This window comes from Protopterus annectens, chromosome 1.part1 (assembly GCF_019279795.1).
Source record: "Protopterus annectens isolate FY-2018-M chromosome 1.part1, PAN1.0, whole genome shotgun sequence".
Lineage (NCBI taxonomy): Eukaryota > Metazoa > Chordata > Ceratodontiformes > Protopteridae > Protopterus > Protopterus annectens.
In genome coordinates this window covers 535,152,024-535,164,085 of record NC_056726.1, presented here as the reverse complement: position 1 = coordinate 535,164,085, position 12,062 = coordinate 535,152,024, and the positions used below count along the sequence as shown (strand labels likewise).

The following is a 12,062-nucleotide window of genomic DNA, read 5'->3' as shown; positions in this document are numbered from 1 at the left end:
TTGGTTTTAGTTTTAATACTAATAACAGAACTATTTATAAAAATAATTTTATACCTTTTTTTTATTTACCTTGCAGTCGCAGTCTTGCTGTATCTAGCGGGTAAAAGAACGTCATGGCTGTCACACTACCCTGTGGAAGCAAACAACATTTAAATATCAGATTTAAAAATATTTACAATCCAATAACCACATTTTCACTGACTTGAGTTTAATTTAATTAAAACAGAAATGACCGACACCTTTGGCATTAACCAAAGGAAGTAAAGGGAGTTCCAAAAACAAGAGTAGCCAGTGGGAAATACTGTGTAGGTTCCACAACTATAACAAACAACACAAGTGTATAAGCAAGATAGCAACATGCTTGAATTTGCGTGTGATCCAGGACTGGTTCTCTGGCTTGAACCTACTCCTTTCTGGGATAGACTACAGTTTTCCTGTGAACCAGTAGAAGATAAAGCAAGTATCACAGAATGAATTAATAAATGCATGAATATCCAAAGACACTTCACACACACTTATGACTGAAGTAACAAAAAAAATTCTTAAGAGAATGACCACATATTTATTCAAAAAGTTTAAATATTCAATCCAGGGCCAACCTGCACAACAACTCAAGGGATTTAAGCTTGTGCCCAACAGTTCCAGAGTCTGGAGTTCAAGCCCATCCTCTAGATACTGTACATGTGGAGTTTGCATGTTTTCCTCAAGTCTGTGCGGGTTTTCTCCAAGTAATCCAGTTTCATCCCAGCTGCCAAAAATGCAGCCCATCGATCGGTTGCTTGCCCTTATGCCCTGTATTATGGCTGAAATGGGTTCATGACAGTGATTAAAAATCAGAGCAGTTTGTCAAAAGAAAGGACCTATGATCAATAATTCTGAAACAAAATTGTTAACTCCATGGTTCGAACAGTTGAAACCTTAACTATCCCAATTCTGAAAAGTGGATCTGGACACTGGAAGAAATCAGTCAATTGTGGGAAGGGACGAAGCAGCATTCAATGGGTTCCCAATCCTGGGAGGGTATAGAATGTGCTCTGCTGCTTCAGTGACACTTAAACCAGCTAGGAGAATCAGCTAGTACAGGTGCAACCTCCAAAGGAGTGCCGCCTCTAAAGGGGTGCACAGCACTCTAGCCAGGGGTATGGATGTGTATAAATGCTCATTTACACCATTCTGGCACTGCAAGCATCACTGTATTAACCGTCAGCTAAAGACAGTGGAAAAAAAAAATCAGGGCTCAAAGAATTCGTTTCTCCTCTAAATGTTGAGGATGACAACATGAGAGACCACTTTCATGCCCACTTCCAGCTTAGATGACATGATGCTTGCACCCCAGGATGTCTCTCAAGGGTTGCCATCTTCCAAGGAACAAGCAAACATGAGGAACAGGAGGAGGGGAAATTTCCACAGGCATCAGTTGCTAGTCAGTTTGATGTTTGACAGTTTGGCAGTATGGGATGGGATCTATAACATATTAGGTCTTTACTCACACTGAACTCTCTAGAAGGATATGTAACATGACAATGCAGCTTCATATTGATTTTTCATTAGCATTTAAAGCTATATACCCTACTTATAACACCCCATTACTATGCTGGCCTGTGTGCATGTGCAAGCACCAACATGTTACTTCAGTCATGAAGATGCTTCTAAAGGTCTGACCACATCAGAACAGACCATATGCAAAAGATCAAAGCAAACTGGTATACAGATGAATAAATATTTAAAATGTTCAGGATAAGAGCACTTTACTGTTAAAAAGGAAGTGCATTTTGCAGTATGAACCAAAAACCAATGGAAACAAATATCTTTTTCCTTCACTACCAGTCGCTGTGCCATTCTTTTTTATATTCTACATTACAATACCACATATTGCCTTCTCACAATCATTTTAAAATAAATGCTGCATCTTTCCTACAAACAAAAAGCAAATAAAAATAACAACTGAACTTCAGCAGATCTGGTCCCCATCCCCTGTCTGCACGAACATCAGTTTTGAACAACAGCACCAACTGAATGTAGCATTACATTTTTTTGTTAAATGTACAACTGGTGCTGCTCTGTGAGATGCAGATATGGATATGGTATACTTAAAAAAATGGCAGCACCCTGTGTGGTTGCAGATGTATATTTTGTCATCTTTTGCACAGAAATAATTTACAGTAGACAGAAGTTACTAGAAATTAAACAGCAGACATCTACATTGTTGCTGTCTGGATGCCTTGAAGTCTGCAGAGTATCTGGGGCCTACTACTTGCACAGAGCTACAACAGCTGAGTATTTTAATTATTCACACTCTAAAGTGCCTGAAACTGGTAGAACAGGCTTCTGGAATATACCGGACAAAAGAGAAAGTGATGTCAGAGTACAAGGAAAAGAGGGTGCAGAGCAGGTATTGATGTAAAGTTAAAAGCAAATGCCTACAGGCCTGTACTACTAACTATACTGCTAGCTAATATGAGATCACTGTATAGCAAGATGTACTACTTGAGACTGAACTTTCCAACAAGAACAAGTTGAGAAATACTTGTTTATTTCTGATTACTGAGACGTGGCTGCATAGGGCGGCCACGGTGGTGCAGTGGTTAGCATTGTCGCCTGACAGCAAGAGGTTCTCCGGTTCGATCCTCGGCTGGGGTGCCTTCTGTGCGGAGTCTGCATGTCCTCCCTGTGGTCGCGTGGGTTTCCTCCGGGTGCTCCGGTTTCCTCCCACATCCCAAAGACATGCTGCAGGTGGATTGGACACTCTAAATTGGCCCTAGGTGTGCGTGTGAGTGTGCCTTCTGTGGAAGGTTGGGCGCCGGGCTGGCAACTCGACACCGTAAAACTCCACTGCCATTCAATGTGCGGACAAGGTGATCCGCTGTGGCGACCCCTAACCGGGAAAAGCCGAAAGAAGAAGAAGACGACTGAGACGTGGCTGCATGACAAGATAAATGATAGTGCAGTTAAGAATTATACCCGGTTTTGTGTTGACAGAAAACATGCACTGTGTGGAAAGACCAGAGGAGGTGCAGTCTGCATCTATACAGCACAGTATTTGTGGAGAATGATTACTCATTGTACACCAGGCAGAAGCGTAAATTCATTCCACTATTCAGGGCATGTCAAGATGCAGGTGCGAGATTCAAACTGCTGTATCCAGCTGATTTAAGGTCTTCTTCCCTGGAGGGACAAAATCACTTTTTGATGAAGTGCATGCTAAGGAGGAAATACAAAAGTTTGCTCAACAAAAAGTGAGCTGTGAAAAGTACAGTTTTGTACCTACCATAAATGTAGATGTCCGATAGGCATGCATCTGCAGTCCTTACAAATGGGTTGTCCTGTCGTCAGGCAGCCCCTCGGTCGGCCGGATTCCAAAGTCTGGGTCTGGCCTCGGCTGGTGTCGCACTTCACCCGACGTCATAGCTGCAGCTATTCGGGTATAAAGGCATCAGCCGACGCCATTTTCCTCAGTGTTTCTTGCCCCAGATGCCAGGTGCCCTCTAGGAAGGCTAAATTTGGATAAATGCAAATGGTTCCAAATAGTAGAGAGCGAACAAAAAATAAGCATGCATGTACATATATACAAACAAATACACCATAATAGATTCCCCCAGCTAGCTACAAGATGGGCAAATACCCTAGGAGTACCACAGAGGGGAAGGAGGGAGGGTAATCCTGACTGCAGATGCATGCCTATCGGACATCTACATTTATGGTAGGTACAAAACTGTACTATGTCCTTCAAGGATGCATCTGCAGTCCTTACAAATGGGTAGAATACCATAGCCAAACTGGGGGAGGAGGAGAAATAAGATTATGGTGTAGTTAAGATCCCTTGCAAAACAGCAGTGGCAAAACCTGCTCGGGATCTGGAGTATAAAGGTAAATTATAATGCTTGGCAAATGTATGCACGGAGCTCCAAGTAGCAGCCTCTAAAATGTCTTTGGTAGCCACTCCTCGTAAAAGCTGTGGTAGTGCCTGTAGCCCTTGTAGAATGCGGCCTGATGTTTTCTGGAGTTTTCTTCCCATGGTAGGAGTAACAAAATCTAATGCAATTTCCTATCCACTTAGAGATTGTCTGTTTTGAAATTGCTTTTCCTTCCATTCCTGTTTCATATGCTACCAGTAGCTGGTCAGTTTTTCTATTGCTCTTGGTCCTGTCCAGGTAGTAACGTAATTGTCTATGTACATCCAAGGTATGCAACAGTCTTTCTCCCCTGTTCTGTGGGTTGGGGAAAAATGTAGGTAGGTGGATAGCTTGATTTAAAGATACCCTGGAGACCACCTTTGGCATAAAAGTAGGATTAGTTCTCATGGACACTCTATCTTGATGGAAGATCAGGAAGGGCTGCACTGCCATTAATGCCTGTAGCTCAGATACCCTTCTTGCTGAAGTGATTGCAAGCAGGAAAGCAGTTTTCCATGATAAGTACTGTAATTCTGCTGTTGCTGCTGGCTCGAAAGGAGGGAGTGTCAACTTTTGTAGCACAAAGTTCAAGTCCCATGCTGGCAATGGTGGCTTCCTAGGTGGCTTTACATTTTTAATTCCTCTCAGAAACTGCCTGAGCAGAGGATGTGAGAAGACTGGAGGATCCAAGTTGTATTCTGCTGAAATAGCTGATGCATGAATCTTAATGGAAGAATAGGACAGGCCGTAGTGGAAGAGCTCTGCCAAGTATTCCAGGATGTTAGCTATGTTTACCAGTGGCACATTCTCTCCTTTTGCAGTACTCCAAATGAGATATCTTTTCCATTTTGCTGAATAATTTTTTTCTTGTTGAGGGTCTGCGAGCCTCCAAGATAATGTATTTAACCCTTTGAGATAAATCTGGGTTATTTGGTCTTATGCAATGTTCCAGGCAGCCAGCTGCAGTGTTCTCAGGTTTGGATGCAGGGTTTTGAAGTTGTTCTGTGTTAACAGCAAGGGAACTAGGGGCAGAGGCCATATTTGTTCCCGAGACATACTCCTCAGTAATGGGTACCAATGTTGCCTTGGCCAGTCTGGAGCTATCAGGATGATCCTTGGACGGTCTTCTTTGATCTTCAATAGCACCTTGTGCATCAAGGGAAGAGGTGGGAATGCATATGCTGTCAGGTTTTTCCAACTGAAAGATAGGGAGTCCACTTTCCAAGCAAGTGGGTGGTACGTCCTTGTGCAGAATTTTTCAGTTGGTGATTGTGTGGGGATGCAAATAAGTCTATTTCTGGTAGTCCCCATTTTCCTGTAATGGTTTTGAAGATGTCCGGATGCAGCATCCATTCGTGGGCATCCGTGGTAGTTCTACTTAGGATGTCTGCTAGTATATTTTCTTTTCCTGGCACAAAAATTGCTTGTAGCTGAATGTTGAAGCTCAGTGCCACATTCCAGAGGTCCATTGCCATCCGGCATAGAGGGTATGAATGTGTGCCTCCCTGTTTGTTGATGTACCACATAACTGTGGTGTTGTCCGTCCTTATCAGCAGTTGACCTTGTCGAAGAAATGGTCTGAATGCCTGAATTGCCAGTTTTACTGCCAGCATTTCCTTTTGATTTATGTGTAGGTGCAGCTGGTCTTGAGTCCATAAGCCTTGTATGCACTTGTCCAGCATGTGTGCCCCCCAACCGAGGTCTGAGGCGTCTGTTGTGATGGTCTGGCTTGTTTGAGTGCTGTGGAAGGGCAGTCCCTTGTTTGATTGACAGGCCTGAGCCCACCATTGGAATTCTTGTTTCAGGCATGGAATTATTGGAATTTGGGTTTCTAGGCTGTGCTTGTGCTGAGACCATAAATTCCTTAGATACCACTGTAACTTTCTCATATGTAGTCTGGCATGTGGAATCAATATTATGCAGGATGCCATGTAACCGAGAGCTTGCAGGACTTTTCTTGCTGTTAGCTGGTTCTGCTTTGTTAATGCCATGAAGTAGAAAGGAGTTGCTCCTGTTTTTCTACTGTCAGGAATGCCATTTGTTTTGATGTGTCCAGATCTGCACCCAAGAAGGTTATCCTTTGGGATGGTATCAGCCTTGACTTTTTTATATTGACTGTGTATCCCAGGGCTTGTAGTAGATGAATGACCCTTTCCAAATCTTTTGTTAATTTGTTTTTGTTGTCCGCTTGTAACAGGCAGTCGTCCAGGTAAGGGTAAATTTGAATTCCCTGAAGCCTGCAATGAGCAATTACTGATGCCAGGCATTTCGTGAATACTCTGGGCGCAGTAGATAAGCCAAAGGGCAATGCTGAGAATTGATAATGCTCTGATCCTGCAAGAAATCTGAGGCATCTTCTGCAATTTGGTCGTATGGGGACGTGCAGGTATGCCTCCTTGAGATCTAGAGTCACCAGCCAAGACTCCTTGCCCAGCATGGGAAGAAGCTGCTGTAGGGTCAGCATTTTGAATTTTGGAACAATGAGGTATGTGTTTAAAGCGGACAGGTCGAGAATAGGTCTCCGTTGGTTTTCTTTTCTTGGTACCTGGAAGAGTCTGGAGTAAAATCCTTGCCCTTGTTCCATAGATGGTACCCTTTCTACAGCTCTCATCCTTAGTAAGTGAGTTATTTGTTCTAGAGCTTCTGTCTTCTGATTTGGAGGTAGGTTTGGCATTCCTCTGTTCCTTGGTAGAGTATGGAAGTGAAACCTGTAACCTTGGTCTATTGTCTGTAAAATCCATTTGTCTCCTGTGATGTAATGCCAGTTTACTGAAAATAAGGCTAGCTTCCCGCCTATGGGTGCCTCTAGTTGTTCCCTGGTAGGCGGTGCCAGAGCCAAGTCACTGCGATTGTCCTGTGGAAGTGGTGGTGGCTGGATCTGTGGCTGTACCTCGCTGGTTGTTAGCCTGCCACTGACGTCCCCTGTAGGCACCTCTGGATTGACCCCTGCCTCTTGAGCGCCTATTCCTGCCTCTCGGAGCTCTGGAGGTGTCTGGAAAGGACCAATTCTTGGGAGGCCAGTTCCTGCTAAACCTTGGAGGCTGGACCTGCAAGAAATCCTTGACTGTCTGGACAGATTTTGCTTTCTCTTCCACCTTCTTCAGCACCTGCTGCAGGGGAGCCAAACAAATTGAGCTTATCCATGGGAGCATCTAGGAGCTTTGATTTAACATGGTCTGGTAAGGACTGCTCTTTTAACCATGCATGTCTTCTGATCACTGTGCCAGTCATGGCTGATCTAAAGGAAGCCTCCAGTGCATCATAGCCGCATTTTAAGGAATGATTACTGACCTGTTGAATGTTATGTACCATTTCCTGTACAGATTTTTTGTCTAATGGTTCATCCGAGGACAGTTTTTTAGTTAATTGGTCTAACATAAATTCCTGATACTGAATCATGTGGAATTGACAGTTCAAGGCCCTAGCTGAAAGAGTAGCAGAAGTGTAAACTTTTACCCCATCTCTCTAAGGCCCTAGATTCCCTTTCAGAGGGGAGGGGGTTTTAGTAGAAGTAGCTGCTACAGCCTTGGGTCCCTGGGAGATAGTTTCGGATCTGCAAAAGGGCCTTATACAAATGATAATGTGTGTCCGGAACCCTGTAGTACCTATCGGGCTTAGCAGGGGCCGGAGGAAAGAATCAGGAGCAGTACAAGCATCATTAAAAGCATCATCCACAACAGTAAGGACTGGAGGAATGGCTAAAGGCCTATGCTGTGGCAAATGCAAAAAGGTTCTAAGCCTTTTCCTAGAGTCTGAAAATCCTGGCCCTGCCATTGAAATTGTTCCCTCATAGCATGCAAGGTTTCCCCAAAAGAAAATTCCTCAGGCGGAGAGGCAGAAGGAATGGACTCTTCTGCATCAGAGTCCTCATAAGGAGAAAAGGGGCCCTCTGGAGGGTTTGAATTATCTGATTCATCAGAGGAGCCATCTGAAGAAACTGGCTCAGGGGGCTCTACTCTAGTCCTCTTCTCTGGAGGTGGGTGAGAGGCCCTGTCTGGATGTGGTTGGGATCCCCAGATCAAAGAAATGAGATCCTCTGCTAGACTAAGTATTTGTGAACTAAAGCTAGGCCTGTGAGAGGGGGTCTTAGCAGGCACAGATGTTGTAGTTTTTGCTGCTTTAGCCCTGGCAAAGGCCTTAATCGACATGGATGCAGGAGGCCTAGCAGCTCCACGTGCAGGGGTAGAAATATCCAAAGGGATAGTATCAGATAAATCCTGTGAACCTGCAAGAGCAGGTGGGATTTCAGTAGCAGATTCAGCCAGGCTGGATGAGGCCTCAGTAAGTGGCAAGCTTTCGGCCGAAGGAAGAACCGTGGACTCGGTTTCAGCCGAAACCGAGACACTCGTGGTTGGCTTAACCGCAGTTTCGGCCGAAACCGCGGACCGTGAGTGTCGGTCCTTTTCCTTGCGCTTTTTAGAAATTTGCATAGTCGGAGGATCCGACGGCATAATGTAAGCAAAATCGGAGCCGAAAAACTCTTCAGCAAATTCCGACCGACGTCTAAGCGTCCGTCGGTTAAAAGAAGCACAGGCTAGACAAGCTGCTACGTCGTGGTCTGGGCCTAAGCAAGGTAAGCAGTAAGAGTGGAAATCTTTATGAGGTATTTGTTTCCCACAAGTTAAACGGTTATTCACTTTTTCTGACATCGGCTGAGGCAAGAAAGAGTCCCCAACGGGGTACTTAGCTTTTTAGAAGTCTTCGGTACTTGTAGTAGTAATCTCTGGTTCTGATCGACCGACACTTGCGAACAGCTTCTGCTTCGGGCGCCACGCGGCAAGAAAGACCGAGGAAAATGGCGTTGGCTGATGCCTTTATACCCGAAGAACTGCAGCTATGACGTCGGGTGAAGTGCGACACCAGCAGAGGCCAGACCCAGACTTTGGAATCCGGCCGACCGAGGGGCTGCCTGACGACAGGACAACCCATTTGTAAGGACTGCAGATGCATCCTTGAAGGACATCAGAGAGATTCTGCTCAGTGTTGTTCTAGTAATAGAGACCAGAGAGAGACTGCACCTGTGAAACCTTTTCCAGTATTTCAACAGAAAACGTTGGACAGAAGGAAGGGAGCACAAGAGTTGAGTAGAAGAATGAATGCATGTTGGAAATAAAGCAGAGGCAGGATTTTGGTTATGGAGAATATTAATAAAACCAGTAACTTACTGTGGGATTACAACACAAAAATATTTGTGAAATATGAACAAGAAAATCTGGAAATATTGGGCTTTTTCAAAATTTGTTTTACTTTTGGGGGACTCTAAACTATAAGCCCTGCTTCATGTCACTAGTGTTCAAAAAAATGCTTTGGGAAGGGGAAGAGAGGAGAGAAAGCCAACTGTAAATAAACATTCCCCAGGATTTAATAAAATCCATGTAGGCACAGTGTAAAGACTACACAGAATGTATCCATTTACACTGCCACACCTCCCCCCTAGGCACACTGCCGAGGGACAGCATAGGAACAGGGATATTGAACTGGTGTAAGGAGAAGTGTAGAGGCTACACATGATTGTGGATGTGTACAGAGTGAGGTTCCCTGTACTACCCCCTGCTACTGTCGAAATGCTGTGAATTGGGTCAAATGTGTAATATTTTATTTTAAAGTTTTTTTTTTTTTCCATTTTTTTGTACATTTGCATGGCATGGCACAAAGTGCAGCAATGCCAAGCTGTGCTCACATACAGACAGCGAACTCCTGCCAGACATCTAAAAATAGAAACCGGATGTCATTAATTATCATGACACATTTTTCTTACTTTACATTTTTTTTTAATTGGTGTTTGCATGGCACTCATACATAGCTGACAGTTGCTAGACATTTAAAAATAGAAACCGGATATAATTATTTATGTCTGGGTCTATTTGAATGTGTTTGCGTGGTGTGCCACAGTTCTTAGCGACACTATCAGGTAACCCAGTAGTATATGTGAAGGTATACTAGTTTTCATAATATCCAAGTAGATAAATTGGTAGAGATACAGCCTAATGCTTAGTAGGCCCTGGGTTGGAGTCCCTAGCAGTGATAAGATATCGGTAATTTAATTTATTGAATTTAATTTTAATAACAAATCTGTGAAATATGGCACTGCTGCACTGTGCTGAACACTGCTTAAACATGCTAAAGACTACTTTTGTTTGTGCAGTGCTAAGCTTGGTTAAAACCTTGGTTGTGCAAGTTTACACATGGTTTATATGATGCTAAGCAATGCTAAGCTTTTCTGAATGTTGGTCAATAACATGTAAGGGCAGGAAAACAACCTATATTAGGCACAATAGGCAGGAATTGTGCAACAGTCTTTAGAGTCTGATCAACTGGTGATATGGCAGGCGGTGCTGGTGAAGGTGCATGTTTCTAGGTGCACAGATGAGATGTTCAGGAGTCCAGGCTCTTTGTTGGGCCCCGGTAAAAAAAAATTATGAATCCAGGCTGCTGCAGGGCAGTTTCCAGGGCTCGGAGTGTAAAGTGGATGCCTGGGACCGGTTGGCCATGGAACTCACCAATGTTACTGATATCAACCACACAGGTGAGCAGTGTCATCACCATGTTGATGACCTGAAGAGGAGCTGGGAATGCCTCACAAATATGCAAGTATGTTTTCCACCGTTTACCAATATGCAAAACGAAGGTCTGCAAAACTGGTATGCATAATGGTGTGCTTCTCTCCCAACAGATGCAGCTGAAAGGGCTCACAGTGGTGAGTCCCATGTCCAGCGCCTGGCCAGGTTGCACCGTGAGTGTGGTACGTATGGATTTATTATATTATCCATAGTGGAATAAGCAAGAAAGAGTAAAGCATTTACTGCAATAAAGTATACACAATACAAACTGCAGTGCAATAAATTGGCAATCAGAGCTGTAGTGCAATAAATGAACAATAACAACTGTACTGCATTAAACAATAACAGTAAGCAAAATGGTGCACAGCAGATTGCGTTATCATAACCATTGTAGTAGAGCTGTATGCATTGCTGGTCTATGGTAAGGTTGTTGCAGTCAAGTGTAACACTAATAGCTGTAGAATGCTAAACCAATGGCCTGCAAACTGTATTGTTTAACTGATAGTACAGTCCAACGCAGTCTCCAGGCCAGTATCGGTCACACAATGCTCTCTGTTCCTCCTACTTCAGGTAATAAAGATATACAAGTAAGGCAGCCCACTCTAAGGGCAGATATTGTGTGGACTTTACAGACATTTACCAGCAATACCAATAAAGTGTTAAGCAGCATTGTCGATTCCTACAGAAATGCGTTTTAATAACTGCAGTATGGCTGTATTCCATGCATGTGTGCTCTACTATCACTGCAGTCAAGTATAGCACTGCAATAGTTCTAGAATGCAAAACTAATTCAATCACATAATGTCTTTTTCTCCCACTCTAGGAACACATGGTATACGCAGCACAACCAATTGTTTGAAATGTTTGTACTCCTAAGAAGGCTGTGATAGCCGAGATATTAGAGACAAACTTTTAGAGATAATAAATCTTTTTTTTTTATATACTGTCTGGTCGTTTTGCTCAACAAATGGCATATGGTTGAAGTAGCCCATGTTATGACCATATATGATTGTGCTAACATTTCACAGACAGTTATCAGCAATACCAATAAAGTGTTAAGAAACATTGTTGATTCCTAAATACATGTCTACATATTCTCAGAACGGCTGTATTCTTTGCATGTCTGTACTAAGATGCTGCAGTAAAGGTTACATTTTTTGCAGATATCCCCTACAGTCACAGCTATTGGGTTATATTCCCATGCCTGCCAACTAAGGCAGGACGGATGTCTAGTTTATGTACTGTGCAAAAACATGCCTCAAAAGTGTCACGATTTCATGTAATGTAATTAAAATTACCTAATCCATATATCACAGGATTACCAGAAAAATGATTACCTGGAATGCAATTTTATTACCAAATCCACTTACAGGACACCTTGGTAATTATAGACGTCCACATTATGTGAAAGTTCCCTGTGTAGTTGTGTACCTGCATTTCTTATGCTAGGCCCAAACTGACCCATGCTAACAGCTTGAGAGGTATGTACGTGCTACATCAGCTACAGAATTGTAGTCACTGTACTCAAAAAGTACAGTTGTGTACACTTACCATAAATGTAGATGTTAGAGTGTATTCACTGTTGCAGTCATTACATTTGGGTAATCTG

General features: G+C 43.3%; 1 long non-coding RNA gene across 1 annotated transcript in view; it reads right to left on the bottom strand.

Annotated features, from left to right (window-relative positions):
• The window catches only part of LOC122813348, a 138,785-nt gene that overhangs the window by 56,933 nt on the left and 69,790 nt on the right, over positions 1 to 12,062 (bottom strand). The window contains exon 2 of the long non-coding RNA XR_006366668.1: positions 70 to 130. This is a non-coding gene — a long non-coding RNA (uncharacterized LOC122813348). The remainder of the gene's footprint in view (positions 1 to 69; positions 131 to 12,062) is intronic.